This window comes from Aquila chrysaetos, chromosome 25, assembly GCF_900496995.4.
Source record: "Aquila chrysaetos chrysaetos chromosome 25, bAquChr1.4, whole genome shotgun sequence".
Lineage (NCBI taxonomy): Eukaryota > Metazoa > Chordata > Aves > Accipitriformes > Accipitridae > Aquila > Aquila chrysaetos.
Genome location: NC_044028.1, coordinates 13,992,157 through 14,007,223, shown reverse-complemented (window position 1 = coordinate 14,007,223; position 15,067 = coordinate 13,992,157). Strand labels below are relative to the sequence as shown.

Below are 15,067 nucleotides of genomic sequence, written 5' to 3'. Positions count from 1 at the left end.
ATATTTATGTGGCTCAAGTGTTACTCAGAACAGTAAGTTCACTATGTTGCCTCCCTAATCAACATTTTCAATACGGAAAAACAGTTCACATTACAGAGATCTATAACCATGGAAATTTATGAGGCATGCAAGTATTGGCAAAGGAAAAAATAATCCTCTGAGGATATTTCATCTGCCAATATTACAGCAAGATGCAGATGGCAGGGTGCAGAATCAGAAACCACTCACAAATAACTTGATCCTCACACCAGTACCGTGAGGCACCCACAGACCCCAGACTCCCTTGTTGCTAGGCCTGGCTCTATTTTCTGGCTATCCCAATGCACAGGCCATCTCCCAGTCTCACTGCCTGACACCTCCTATGCATTTTTTTTAAGCATCCTAGTCTAATAACCTGAGTATATTTCAACTGGATCTCTCAGAAATCAATTAAACAAAAGGGTTGTGACTGAGACGTCATTAGGAACATGCATCAATATCAATCAATGACCGACAGATATATATTTTACTGAAACACTTTAGGAAACAAAAGTCCTCTGTATTTGACACAAGGGTAAAGAGAATTCTCACTTTCTGTTGAGCAACAAAGAAATGCTCTTGATTTCCATTAAAGCCTCCTCCTGTTCTATACTGTCCCACAATTTCCTACCTGCATCCTACTTCCCAGGGTTCGGTAGCACAACTGCTCCCTACACAAGTGGCTGCACCCTCAATAGGTTTTTCTACCACAGCAAAGTTTTAAAACTACATTCCACCTGCATGAAAGGTTAGCAACTGGCTTCATCACTCCAACAAAGATGGCTTGATGAAACATATATTCAGCCTTTGCTAACTGACAGAGCACTCAGGTGCAGAAATGCACATTCCATTAAAATCAAACAAAAGGGAACATTTTTACACACACACACACACTTAAAGACAGAAGATGGGATGACAGACCTAAATTTTAATGGAGAAAGTTCATATATATACACACATATATATGCTTATAGATCACTGGCCCATTTAACAATTGCATTTCTGTTTTTCTTCTTCCCTCCACCATATTTCTCAACCCAATTTATAGTATATCTCACTATGCTGTACACCAGCTTGTGCTTGTGACCCTGAGACCCCACTCAGTGTCCTCATTTCCTCAGCTCTGAAGCGAAGATAACAACCTCCTTTGCAGCAGCACACTGAGGACCAGCCATGTCTGTACCTTTAGATACAAAACCCTGACTGAGCCACAGAGGTTCATCAGGCTGATGATAGCCAGCCTCGGCTCCCTGCTGTCGTGGTTTAACCCCAGCTGGTAACTAAGCACCACGCAGCCACTCACTTACTCGCCCTCCAACCCAGTGGAGTGGGGGAGAGAATCAGGAAAGAAAAAAAAAAGGTAAAACTCATGGGTTGAAATAAGAACAGTATAGTAGAACAGAGGAAGAAACTAATAATGATGATAATAACAATAATAAAATTACAATAATAATAAAAGGATTGGAATATACAAAACAAATGAGGCACAACGCAACTGCTCACCACCCACCAACCTGTGCCCAGTTAGTTCCCGAGACCCACCCCAGGCCAACTCCCCCCAGTTTATATACTGGGCGTGACATCACATGGTATGGAATATCTCTTTGGCCAGTTGGGGTCAGCTGTCCTGGCTGTGTCCCCTCCCAACTTCTCGTGCCCCTCCAGCCTTCTTGCTGGCTGGGCATAAGAAGCTGAAAAATCCTTGACTTAGTCTAAACACTACTTGGCAACAGCTGAAAACATCAGTGTGTTACCAACATTCTTCTCATACTGAACCCAAACATAACAGTATACCAGCTACTAGAAAGAAAATGAACTCTATCCCAGCTGAAACCAGGACACCTGCTCAAATCCAGTCAGTCTCACTCCAGTCTGGATCACACTGCTGGAAAGCAACAAGACCTGAAAACAGAATTCTTGCAAACCAGCTTAATAGAGGGAGGTAATACTCCCTCGCTTTCCTCTGCCAGTGGGCAACTGTGCGGTGCCTCCTCAGCCTGGGTCTTGACTGTGGCAAGGCTTTGTTACTGCTGAGCCCGTCCCAGCGCCTGCCCCTCCTGAGGCCGCCGTCTCTGTCCCACAGCAGCAAGCGGAACACAGCACATGCACTGCCAAAGTGCCTGTCCCAAGAGCAAAAAACCCCCCTGCAAGAAGTCCCATCCTGCTTTTGGTGAAAAGCAGACTGAGGCAAAGGATCTTCACACTCTGCATCTGTGAGTGCCACTCACAAGCAAAAGTCATACTCATGCTCCACCAAAAGGCAAGTGCTTCATCAACACTATAAAATTAATGGTTAGTTCCCAACTCTCAAGCTGAAATTGTCTTAATTTGTTTAACTAAAGTCTATAGGACAAGCACTACATAAATACACACATTGCACAAATCTGTTTCTTCTTACATAACCAAACTACTTGCAAAACAGAGAATACATAAGCAAACACACACAACCAAACTACTCACAAAACAGAAAATGTTGCCATTTTACGTCTCATTAGACCGCTCCTCAGCTTAGTCTTGGCAGCACAACTATCCCCACTGCGAGCTGCTGCTTTAGATAGATCCGTGTGGTCTACTGCACTGACAAACAAGTAGTCCCTATATGGTGTAATAAATCTGTGATTGCATGAATAGTATTAAAGCCAAAGCACACACCCACAGCTCACAGCCTCCAGAACTGTTTCAGGGACAGCAGCCACTTCAATAAACACCTTGAACCCTTTGGAAACTACATGTTATACAAATCCTCCATCACATCCTCTTGGACGATAGTTTGGAAAACATCACTGATAATACACTTCAGATTTCTAGGAAAAAAATTATTCTTAGTCTCAAAAATGGCTTACAATATCAACAGTCCAGCAAGTCTACTGTAGGCAATGCACTGTTCTTAGCCGCCTAATGAGAAAATGGACCTACAGGGAGTTTGATTGCTTTCCCTGATAACCATGTGTGCACAAACTAGTCTTTCTTGCTCAGCACATTGACTCTCTGCGTTCAGAGCCAGTTAAATGGCAAAAGAAGTCGTATTGTGTTTTACTGCCTGCAAAACCGCAGCGCCAGCACAGGCACATGTGCAAGGCTGGATTTCGTGCCTACTTACACATCAACAAAACTATTTACCACGCTGTGATTTCGAGAGCCACGGCTCCAGTGATGTGCTGGAAGTGTACAGAACAGGACAGAGCTGTCCAGAATCACAGATGCTGTCGCTGTTGTTTACGTCTACTGTGTTAATGCCCAAAAGCCAACACAGACCAAAGCAAGGGAACAGGCAACACAAGCTCTTCAGCGAAGGTAAAAATCAACTGTTACAGTTGAAAAAAAGCAGACGAATCTTGAGGCACATATGTTCTTCAGGTATAAAACTAAAAATCAGCAGAGAAGCACATGTTTAATAGAAAATTGTACTAAGCATTGTATTACAGCAGTCACTACCCCGAAGAGCTGTATCTACTTCAATTGCAAACACAAAGGGAATGGGACACACAAGCAAAGCAAACATTGCACACAGCAATGGCGGTGAGTGACTTTATGAAAGATTACTTTGATTCAATTTACCTGTTTGGCCATGTGCTAATAGTTACATGACCTTAAGGTTTTCCAGATATGCTCACTGGGAGCTGATAGCAGCCTCCCATGTGCACAGAGCCACGCACCAGGAGCACAAGGGGGTAACGAGACCTACTAGCTAGCACCAGGGCTCCTGCACCGAGCCTGATGGAAGGGGCCAAGAAAACGGCCAAACCTAGAAAACCATATGTACTGAGGGCAGGGCGCAGGCCAGACTGCTGGCAGTCTTGACAGGGACGGATGAAACCCAAAAGGAAGCTGGGCTTCTGCTTGCCACACACACAGAGCGCAGGGCGAGCAGGGAACAAGCCCCGTGCACACACCACAGGACACACCAAGGATGGAGATGCATCTTCAACACACCCTCTCACACAGGGCTCTCCGGGGAAGCGTTTTCACATATCCAAGATTCGCAGCCCAACACCCTGCCCTGCAAACTGGGACCCACAGACTCTCCTGCCAAAAGTAGGCAGGAGTCATGCTTGCAGGCAAGAGGAAAGGGCTGCTGGGGTGCTCTTTCCTACAGCAGCCCCGTGCACACAGCAATGGCGTGCAGTCCTTCTCACGAGGGTTTAACACAATGCACGAAGGGCCTGTACAGGAGTGATGCGAAGCTGGAACAGACCCACAACCAAGAAAGATTTGAGATCAGCAAGAAATTGAAGGCAGGGAAATCTGTAACAGTGCCTTTGTTATTTTTACCTAGACCAATGCTTTGCATGAAACCTGATGTTACACATCTAAGAAACCTCAGGTAAGCTTGCATGTCTGCCTGCCTCAGGAGGAAGCCGTAAGTCCAGAACAAGTCATGTCATGGCACTGGGAAACCAAGTGCACACACATCTGGTGGGTTCATCCTGGTCTTGGTGGCCAGGAGATTCCAGGCTGCACAGCTCCACATCGGTGGAGTACCAGAGAGTTTATCCTTGGGATTGGTGCCAGGGAAGAGGCAGCACTGCAGCCCAGCCATGCTAAAATGTTTAAGAACAAATTCGATTAAGATCCCAGACCCTGATTATATCAGCCTAGCGAGTGTCCAGCAAAACCACTTTTTGCCCCACTGGGCTGTGATAAATGCCAATACAGGTCTGCACTACCTTTGTTTCTTATTTTATTCCTCTGGGAGGATTTTCAGGAGAGGTTTATCTACATGAAAAGCCTGAGGGATGGAAGGGTGGGAAAGGTCAGCGTGTGAAAAACTGACAGTGCAGGCAGCAGTATGATGACACTGTGACCCTGGGATGCTGCCAGCAGTGCCTGTGCAGCAACTCTGCCAGATTTAACCTCGCCTGGTTCCAGCAGTGAGTTTCTTTCCCAAAGTCCCTGCTACTGTAAGTAAAAGACACTGCAGTGCATCTCATGTCCCCAGGGAGAGAGACCTTTCTTGCCTAAACCTGGTACTGGGGAAAAGTAAAAATAAAATTTTAAAAAATAAGGTATCAGAAGACAGTGGAGCTGCACAGATAGGTAGATAGATAGATACGTATAAATTTTCTCCTTTAGAACCTGTGTTCAAGTATCAGTGAGAATAATTTTTAGGACTCTGCCAGAGTTCCTGGGATAGGGAAAAGCAGCCTTTCTGCATGAAAACAAAGCACATGTTTATTCAGAAACTGAGACTTGTGTTAGATCACTTTGCAGACACACTTTCCGTAACACCATAAAACAGAAAGTGAATACAAATACTCACTCTATGTACTCTCTCCCCTACCAGTGAAATGAAAAACCCACCATGTGAAATACTTTAAAAACTCCTCCTACCAGTCTCCATCACAAAGAGGCTCTATGAAAAGACTATCACCAGATTTCATAATACTCATTACTAGATTTTCTTCAAATATTGGAGGAAATAGAGTCACAATCTACACAGCCGAGTAAATTCTGCCTTTCCTGGCTGCTGTCAGCAGAGCTCCTGGTCTGGACGTGCCACTGCAGACAGGCACTGCTTTGCTGAGCTGGGTGAAAAAATCCAAATCATTTATTTACACCTCAGTAACAGGTGTAAAGTTTTTAAACAGGAAGTTCTTTTACATTGCTTTTTGGCAGTTTCATTTACCCTTTTAAGTAATTGTCAAGAAGTTGCAATCATGACCGTGGTTTACTTAAATCAAGTAACTGACGTAACTGAAAGCAAGCAGATGCCTTTGGCCAGCCTTCTGAAACGATATCACAAAGAGAAAGACACCAGACAATAATCACTGAGAAGGCAAGAGCTCATAAAACAATGCAGTCCATATCGCTAGAGTGCCTTGGTCAACCTGACTGGCTGTGCAATGTAAACAAACCAAACATTAAACAAGTACTAACATAAAAAGAAAATTCCTCCCCAGCTGGACAGGCAAGATTAAATGTTTATTTCCTGGACACAGACTACTCTTTGTCTGGACAGTCTTTAAATAGCAAGTGGCAAAGAATCTGAAAGCTTGAGAAAAGCAGCACTCCTGGAAAAGTTTTAAGATGCAGAGTTGTGCCTGAACCATCCCTACCACTCTGCCCAAAACCAGCACTGGAAAGGCAAGGTGAACATCAGATGATGGGTTGGCTACAAACCTCCTTACTCCTTACCCCAATAGTCAAGAGCGTAAACAGCCTTTTGGAAGCAGAGGTTCACTCTCTGATTCTCAAGAATACGTGGGTTGTTTGTTTTTTTTACTGTTAGTCATCAAAAAGCTGCAACTGCAGCAGGCAGCTGTGTCTCCACACCAACTGGCAGTCTGTCCTCCACCACGGGACAAATACACTACTGCTAATGTGACATGCAGCACGCTACACGCAGCTAAGCAAGACAGAGACCCATCACTACAGGCTCCTACAGCCCAGTACGGGAGTGCTTATCACACTGGCCATGCTCCTCTAGTGTCTCATGGCTGCAGCCAGCTCAATCCAGCTTGGCTTCCCACCCCAGTTTTGCAGTAGTCCCCAGCACATTAGCTCACGAGTTTCCACTCAAAGTAGCACCAACATGTACTTTGCTTTCCTTCTTGGGATCAGCCTTAGCTCTTAATGCTCTGCCACTTCTGAAGTCATATGCTGCTCATGAGGCATGGCAAAGGACCAGCATGGTTTAATATTCAAGAGAAACTATCAGGTCAAGGTTCTCCGTTTTCCTTCGTCCCACACAAAGCAGTCTGTGATCAGATCAGGCACACAGCCATCGGGGTAAGGAACACAACCATGCGACGTGGTGCACGCAGGCTTACTTGTTTTTTCCAGAAAACTGTAACAGAGCCCTTCCCTGCAGCATTGCTCTGAGTGGAAAACCACCCAGGGATCTAACCGCAGGTTATTTTGTTTTCTCTGTGCCTTTATCCCTCCACTATCTGATCACCTTTCAAAGGGAGCCTGCAGCTCAACCCCAAGTTTACCTTCCCAGACCCCGTTGCTAGGTGAAATGTGTGGTCACAGGGCACAAACAGAATCATTGCCCGAACAGCCTGACAAGAACCCAAAGGCCAAATTCACATTTGCTGTCCTTGAAACACGCTACTATTTAAACATCTGTCAAGACCTTCACCCTATCTTCAGCTCCTCCCTGGAGAAATGCAGAATTCCAAGCAAGCGCTAGATTAGCCTGCAGAGCCTAACACTCACACCGTGGATAATAGGTCAAAATTTAATGTTCGTTTCCTTTAGACTACTATTCAGTTTCCAAATTGTATTAATAATGCAGCAACCTCTTAATGCGAGTGTCATTACGCCCCAAGATACTCAATCGTTATTTAAAAAGGATTTCTTAGGTTACTTAATTATTCATCTATATTTCAAATCGATCCAATGAAAAAAAGCAGCTGTGCAACCGCCTCAAACCAACGGCAAATAAAGAACCAGCAAACCTGTGAGATCAGTCAGTAAGATTGTAGCATCAGAGGAACCACACAAATGAAACCTGATTTAACTGAAGTGGGAGGGGGTTTTCCAGGCTGTTGAAGCCCTCTCCATTAGCACAAGGTCAGGCTCCCAGGGCAGAACCCATGCCCCATTTACCCGTAAGCCCTACGGCCAAGCCTGAGAAGATGCGACTTGACTCGCATGGTATTTTACAGCTTCCCTGGGGGAGAGCAAACAACAGAAGCACCACTTTAATGTACTTTGCATGCCCCCAAAATGACAGAAACGAAAGCTAAGTAAGTGTCTTTCTGCACCATGCAGAGACAAAGAACGCGTCAGTTCGGTTCCTCTCCCAGATGCACCTCACAGCTGCCACTGAGGTGGGGATGGTGCTCTGAGGTGTCACCTCATGACATAGTGGTTCCCATCTCTGCATCTTCTGTTCCTTAAATGTCTTTTTTTCTTAGTCACTAGCTGAGGGGATAAAAAGCAAAGTCTTCCTCCAAAGTGATCTCGCTCATGCCTGTTTACAAAAACCAAGAGGCAGATTTTTATTCTCAGAAAGGGGAGACTGTGCAAGAAGCAATGCTGCAACAGGGAGAGTTCAACGCCTCTGTGTATGCAGCACTGTCTTTGTTAGCTGCACAGACACCATTCACTGCCTCATTCAGTGCTCTTCCTGGTAACATGGGTTATATCACACAAGCTATATCCACACGCATGTCATGAAAATGGAGGATAGGCACAAAGAAAAATCCTGAAACTGCTACCTAGCTAGCAGAGGTCAGCTTAGAGGAACAAAATTACAGAACTGAAAGAGCAGAGAGCAGCGCAAGGCTACGGCTGCTTCACCCGGGCTCCGAGTTACCCCCTGCAGCCCCCAGAGATCATCCAGACAGCGATGAACAGAAATGAGCAGAGATCAGTTCGGGAGGCAGAGGAAATGAAGATTACTGATCTGTCCAGGGGGCTGCCTTGTACATGAGGAAAAGACAGTATTAGACTGAGATAGTAGGAAGCAAAACAACTGTAACTACCCTGCCCTGAGAAAAAAGAGAAAGCGGTTAGTCAGATGAATGCCTTCTGTTTTTCCATTTTATCCGAGCTATGCTGGGGAGTGACACATCACGCAAACCCAAATCAACACTCTGCACCACTCGCTTCTCTACACAGTGTTTCAGCTGTTTCTTTTTGTTTGGTTCTCCACATCAACCTGTTGCAAAAGCAGGATTTGAGGTTTGTTTTTTTAAAACTGTTGTGCTGAAAAAAGCCCCAAACATGCCATTTCATTCCTTTTTTCCTTCACAAAGATTGCTGCCCCTCTACTGTGGAGAGTGCTGCTCCCAGCCCCACTACCAGCCGGCCCCCAGGAGAAGGCAGCTCCCAGCCCCAGGGAAGGGATGTGATCCCCACTCACACCGACTCGCTACCCTCCCCTACTCCAAGGTGGAAGCTGATGGGCTTTGCACTTTTCAAACTCAATTCCTCTCCTTAGTCTCTGTCAGAAACCTTCCAGATGAGGGGCAGATTAACCATCAACTCTCACCACCAACATCCAGAATATTTATCAACATAGACTTGAACAGTTACCATCTCATTAAATCTTGCTAATGATGATCCTCAACAGTCTTCTTCCAAGTTTCAAGCAGTTACTATTAATCCCTGCTGAGTCTAAAAATGTGATCCAAAAGTGGTTCCTGATAGAAACTTGAGACAAAAATAGATGAAAAGTTGACATCAGTAACAGCTTTCACCCTGAAGCCACCCAAGCCACAACCAGCAGGTGCAACTGCTTCTGCACCCCACAGCCCTCCCATGGTGAAAGGGAAGCAGGGGTGGGATTTCTTTACTTCTGCCACTGACAGGCTTAGCACCAAGAACAACCTTGGCCATTACCTGCTGGTCCTATCAGCTAGAAATAACCCTCCACACCACATTTCATCCAAAGAACCACACTTCATCTAGCGTAATACCAGCACGGTCTGGCAGTTTGCTGTAAGGGATCTTTACTAGTAGCAGATACATTCGAATTCATGGTGCGTTTAATTGTTCTAGTGTATATAAAGACTGGATTCACCAAAAGTACACCACTACCCAAAAAGCAACAGTCATAAGAGAAGACAGAAGTCAGCATTACCTGGCCTTATCTGCCTACTTTCAAATTACTGTATGCAAATATTTCTGTGCTTACATGCATGCAAGTAAAGGATGGGACGATGCTGGTTGAAATATTTACAACCATGGGCAAACCACAGCGACAGAAGCTCAGGGCAGCGGAGAGGGTAGTTGTAGCCAGAAGCAGGTGCACAGGACATGGGGGGACAGAGGCAGCAAAACCATGCGGTTGGTTATGTCACACATGGGTGTCATGACATACACAGTGCTGTGGGATGAGCTCCAGCCTCAGCTCTGCCCCTGAGAAAGGCCACTTGCAAGAAACACGTTTTCTCTCCTTTTACATCCCCACATAGCATGTGAAACATACCCATTGTCAGAGAATAGTCAGATCTTTCCCACATTTTTTTTGGCGCACACAATTTTTTTCTGTAAACACACGAAGTCTTCATACATGCATACTTTAAAAAATATATATATATCCTTACTACATGTTAGTTAAGCCTCTTTAGATTTAACAAGATACTAAGCTGCATTTGTGAAAGTGCAAGCTCTCTGCAGCTACATTCACAGGACTTGCTATCTTCCATTATTAATAATCGACATAAGGAAACAAAATGTGTTTGCCAACCATACTAATCAGAAGGCGAAAGTTAAGAACAGCAGGCAAAAAAACCCTTCTCAACCTCACAAAAAATAATGATCAGGAGGGTCATGCCAAAGCAGCCTTAAAATTTTCTCAGACTCTCGAAGAAATCAAATCTGGCACCACAGAATGTTTTGCAAACATTTCTCAGAAGTAGCTCTGCAGTTCCAGCAAAAACAGTGTCCGAAAAAGCACATCAAATCCCCTCCCTAAAAGCCAAATTCAGAGGCACTGATCCAAACATTAAGCTCAGAGGCTTCTCCACATGGGCAACAAGTGACACGCATGCACATCCAACATTAGAAAAGAACATGCAATAGGGGTTGTTTTCCCCAGTTTTAATGGACAGAGGTGCTGACTGTAAGAGCGAATCGTTCATGCCACAGCAATGGACTCTCCAGCAAGACTCCGTAAGAAGTTTTAAAGCATCCCTCTAAGCAATCGGTGCTGTTAGACCTTTCTCTTCCTAGTAGGAGAAAACTCTTATTTAGCGTGTGTTGTCTTTCTCGTGATTTACCAAATAAGCAATTCTGAGTGTAACAACGACACAGCCCCAGTTCCCAAGTGCAAAAAAAAAAAGCATAAATAGGTGTTTAAAAAAAAGGCAAGCAAACCAGCCCTAGTATCTGAAGTGAAATAAACCCACTGGAACGGAGGCGGCGAGAGCAGAGCACGACGCACGTCCCAGCAGGCACACCCGACCCGGCTTCCCCCTGCTGCGGGGCGTTTCAGCCCCGAGAAGGGCTGCCCGAGCCGGCCACGCCGCACTCCCGGCGCCGAGCGAAAGGACCTTCCCGCCTTCGCCGCCCCCCCCCGGCTCCGCTCTTTACTCGGGAGAAAACCGCGACCGGCAACAACAGCAGCCCGAAGCCCCCCCCTCCCGTCCTCCCGTCCCCCGCGGCGGGGGCTGCTGGCAGGCGGCCCCGGCCGAGCCCCGCTCACCTCGGGCCGGCCGGGCGCAGCGGGCCGGGCTGGCGGGCGGCGCTGGCGCTGCCGCGGCGCGCCCCGCGCTATAAGGCGGGTGGGCCGGGCCGGCAGCCCCGGCCGCCCCGCTCCGCCCCGGCCGCCCCGCTCCGCCCCGGCCGCCGCCTTCCCGGGCCGCCCCGCCGCCGGGCGCGGGGGCTGCTCGGGGGCGCCTGGCCGGGGAAACAAAGCCGCGAGTGGGCGTCTTGGGATGCGTTCGGCTAACTCGAGCGCCTTGCTTTTTGACGCTTCGTTTTCTTGCCGCTCGCCGTGCAGTTTCCCGCGGCGGAGGGCAGCGCGCCTCGCCGCACACGCGGGCTTGTCTCCTGGGAGCAGCCGCGGGGACCGCCGCGCTCGGCCCCGAGCCCGTTCGTCAAAAAACGAAAATTACAACAGCGAGGGAAGACGGCGTTAAAGAAGGGATGATACGGCCAGAGAGCTCAGTAACACCAGTGGAGGCTGCGGGAGAATAATCCGGGCACTGTCTCCCGAATTTTGCCACGAGGAAGGGTGACCAACTGAGCTGTGGTGCAAGCTGATGAGAAAGCCCACACGTGTGCTCCCTAGTAGCGTCATTTGCGTGTGTTTGGCATCTCCTGCGTGAACCAGAGCTGCCACAACAGGGCCTGAAGTGGAAGCTGCAGCCCGACAATTGATGAGACGGTACAGGACAGTGATGAGGACAAACTCCCAGTTAATTGTCACAGACTTTACTAGGAACACAAGAATCACTGAAAGACGTTAGGGCAGAGAGAGCTGTCGTCATCCAGTATCCAGTCACCAGAGTTTCAGCAATGCTTTCATTTGTGCACAGTTTTCCTAGCTGATAATAAGCCACAGTATTTTAGAACATGGTTTTAAAAAGATAGCTCAGGCACCGACTTCTTTCTGGTTCTCTTCCACTTATAGGTACCAGACAAAGCATGTCCTCATACCATTACAAAGGTAAGATCTGTAGGAGACAGACAGAAGTATACACTCTTTTAGCCGACTATCATCACGTAAGAAACAGCAGTGTGCAACTTCCGGTAAAACTGCCACAAACAGATTTTGGCAGGGCTTTTTTTCGCAAGGAAACATAAACAGAAGTCCTATAACATACCATGTTTGATCTGAGACAGGGGATCTAGAAGAGGTCGCACGATATGAAGTAACCAGCTTCCTACATCAAACACACGGTCGTCTTCCAAAGTATCTTATCTCTGTCCGCTTCTGTTCCACACAAGATCTTATCCCTTTGGAAGACGCGTAGTAACGGGACTGATGACTTCTCTTGCTTAAAACATTAATTATATTCCTGGAAATCTTTTCTCTTTTGCTTTGTGTGGCAGAACTGACTGATTTTTTCAAGGTGGAGGAGGATGAAGGGAAAGCACTACATAAGTAAGCACTGTTCAGAACAATCTCCCCAGTCAGACGGTCTGGGATTACAGCTGTGCTTTCCTCAAAAGTTCAGCACTCATGAGTCATCCCTCTTCCTTTCCCCTCTCTCCCTCCTCTTCCCAAACAGAAACGCACGGCCTATGGGAGATACGTGACAAAGTATGTCCACAGTCATGAGGTTGGTTTTCAATACTAGATTGTGGGCTTGGGGACAGTTAGGAAATGTGATTTTGCCTCCTGCTTTTTTCACCAGCTGCTGGAGACAAGAGAGGTTCCAGCTTCCCCCTAAACTCCAAGTTGTCTCCCTCCCCTTCTCCTTTCCCTCAGTACAATTACTAACAACGAGATAATCATCTTCAGCACACGTGCCTACCTTGCTCTCTCTGTCCCTGGTGTGGGGTGGCCAGCAGAAGGGTGGCATTGGCTCCTTCCCAGGATGCAGGCAGGGCTGGGAACCCTCCCCAAGGCCACTGCCGTTGGGTTGGGCCAGCAAGGGGCACCTCACAGTTAGGAGGGCAGGAGGTGGTCCAGAGCTGCAGGACTCTCCTGCCTCTCTCCTCTCCTGCTGGCTGGTCCCCTGCTTACTCAGACACAGCTCTGGGCTGTTGCAGGGACTGAGCGCTCCCCTCTGCAGTCCTGACAGGGAAAAAACAGAAGGATTTCTTGATAGCACAGCATCATTAAACCACTTTTCATTCATTTAAAGTATTCAAAGTGAAATTACTTACACAAGTTGAGTCAAGGAAATGACTGTGTAGGGGGGAAATGTGTCAGCTAATGTGATTCATTAGTAAAGGTGGGTGATATACGTCCCTGCGCAGCAGCAAGGATGAGGTGGCTTGGACAGCTCTTAAATAATTAGATGAGTGCTGGTACTCAACATAGGGCGAATACTGTCCACCTCTCTTAGAAAGGCATGAATTAGTCTAGGACAGCTCCACACATCCCAAAGGCAATCCTCATTTCCAATTCCGGCTTCTGGATTGGTTTTTGGAACTATTTAATCTAAAAGATACGATTGGCGCAAGCACAAAGAGTGTAGGCTAGACATAAATGAACTGTGCCTGGAAATTAGAAGCAGGCTCTTAATGATTAGAGTAATCAGATTGTAGCAGAGAATAATAGGAGGAAAAATACCCTTAACTCCTTGAATATGTGGCATATTAAGTATGCTTCAGCCCAGAGTGCTCTGCTGCACTTTATGTTCTCATGTCCAGTCACAATGCTGACTGGAAATTCAGTTGAGCAATGCAACACCAATGTGCCAAACTGAAAACATGTGATCCACCTTTCACTTAAAGCTGTTTACTGTACAATGGAATACAGTCATTCTATTTTATAAGATCAACTTTTTCATACCAGGTCTCTGACAAGTAATTGTGTGCTCTCACTATCTTAATCATCTGTAATTTTGAATCATGCTTCAGATGAGTTCTGTTCAGTTTGCAAAGCGTAGGAATTGAGGACATCTTTGCTGTTCTCAGATAAATCATAGCAGCAAGACTGGGGGGAAAAAATGGTTGTAAAGAACCAAATCCCCTTCTGTGGTTAGGGTTTAGAATTCAGTTAATACTAATTACAGATACAAATAACCTTGCAAACACTTTACAGAGATTTGAAATAATGAAAACAAAGTCCCAAATCGCCATATAGTCACCAATAACACAGTGTAGTAAAAGTAGCACTAACACAACCTTCTCAACAAGAAATTAGTCAAACATCTTTCCACCTTTCCCTCAGGGGGAGAATTTAGCCCCCAAACTTAGTTATCAAATCCAGAGCATTCTCAATAGCAGGGTGAGAAATGACTTCCAGAGTCTCAAAGCCAAACTTGGGACACTATGTCATGGACAGGGAATAAGTCAGCTCCAGGTTGTAATCACCTCCCATTTTGTACTCCTGGAAGGTGTACACACAAAACCCTACCAAACAGGTTTTGCTTAACTCTTAATTTGGCCAGTTGGCTATTTCACTTGGCTAGTGAAATAGTGAGAGCTGGCGTGAGCTGGCCTTTAGCAGGCTTATCTTCCTATGTTCATTCTTCCTTTTCTTATACTAAAACAGTTCCAGGTTATTCCTCCCCTGATTTGCACATAGGTGAAATTTAGTTGTCTTTATTAGGAAGCAAGGGACTTCATACCAGTGCAGGAGTCATCAGTGAACAGCTTAACAGGAGGCATAATCCATCTAGTCGCTGCAGATCATTTTTTCTCTTGGCTAGCACGTCTTCAGGTTCCACTCCTTCTAAAGAAAGATTATGTTTATCATGAGCAGAGGAATCTTTTAATGCATGAAATCAGACAGAAGCTACACAGCTACCAAATATTTGAGGGTCAGTCAGGTTGTCTGTTCATTGGTCCTGAGGCAGTCACCTAATATTCAGCTCTCAAACCTGTTCTTTCAGATCGCTTGTCTTCACAGTCAAAAGGATACAGTTTTTTACTTCAGGAAAAATAATGTATATGGATAGTGCTGAAGTAGAAACACAGAAAAGCTAAGCTTTTCAGCAAGGTAAGCTCCAGGGAAACTATGGTGTTTTAAGAC

The 15,067-nt window shown here is 46.2% G+C and overlaps 1 protein-coding gene and 1 long non-coding RNA gene across 4 annotated transcripts in view; both read right to left on the bottom strand.

Annotated features, from left to right (window-relative positions):
• The window catches only part of CARHSP1 (calcium regulated heat stable protein 1), a 38,155-nt gene extending 26,975 nt beyond the window's left edge, over positions 1-11,180 (bottom strand). Inside the window, exon 1 of one of the 3 annotated variants that reach the window (XM_030002433.1) lies at positions 11,120-11,180. The gene's annotated coding sequence lies outside the window, so the exon portion shown is untranslated. The remainder of the gene's footprint in view (positions 1-11,119) is intronic. The other 2 variants (XM_030002434.1, XM_030002435.1) reach the window with 2 other exon arrangements.
• A 654-nt stretch (positions 11,181-11,834) lies between these two features.
• Positions 11,835-12,887, bottom strand: LOC115336011. The gene is made up of 2 exons (XR_003921588.1): positions 12,243-12,887; positions 11,835-12,092 (listed from the first exon to the last, which is right to left on the bottom strand). It is a non-coding gene; the product is annotated as an uncharacterized LOC115336011 (long non-coding RNA).
• Between the last annotated feature and the right edge of the window lie 2,180 nt (positions 12,888-15,067).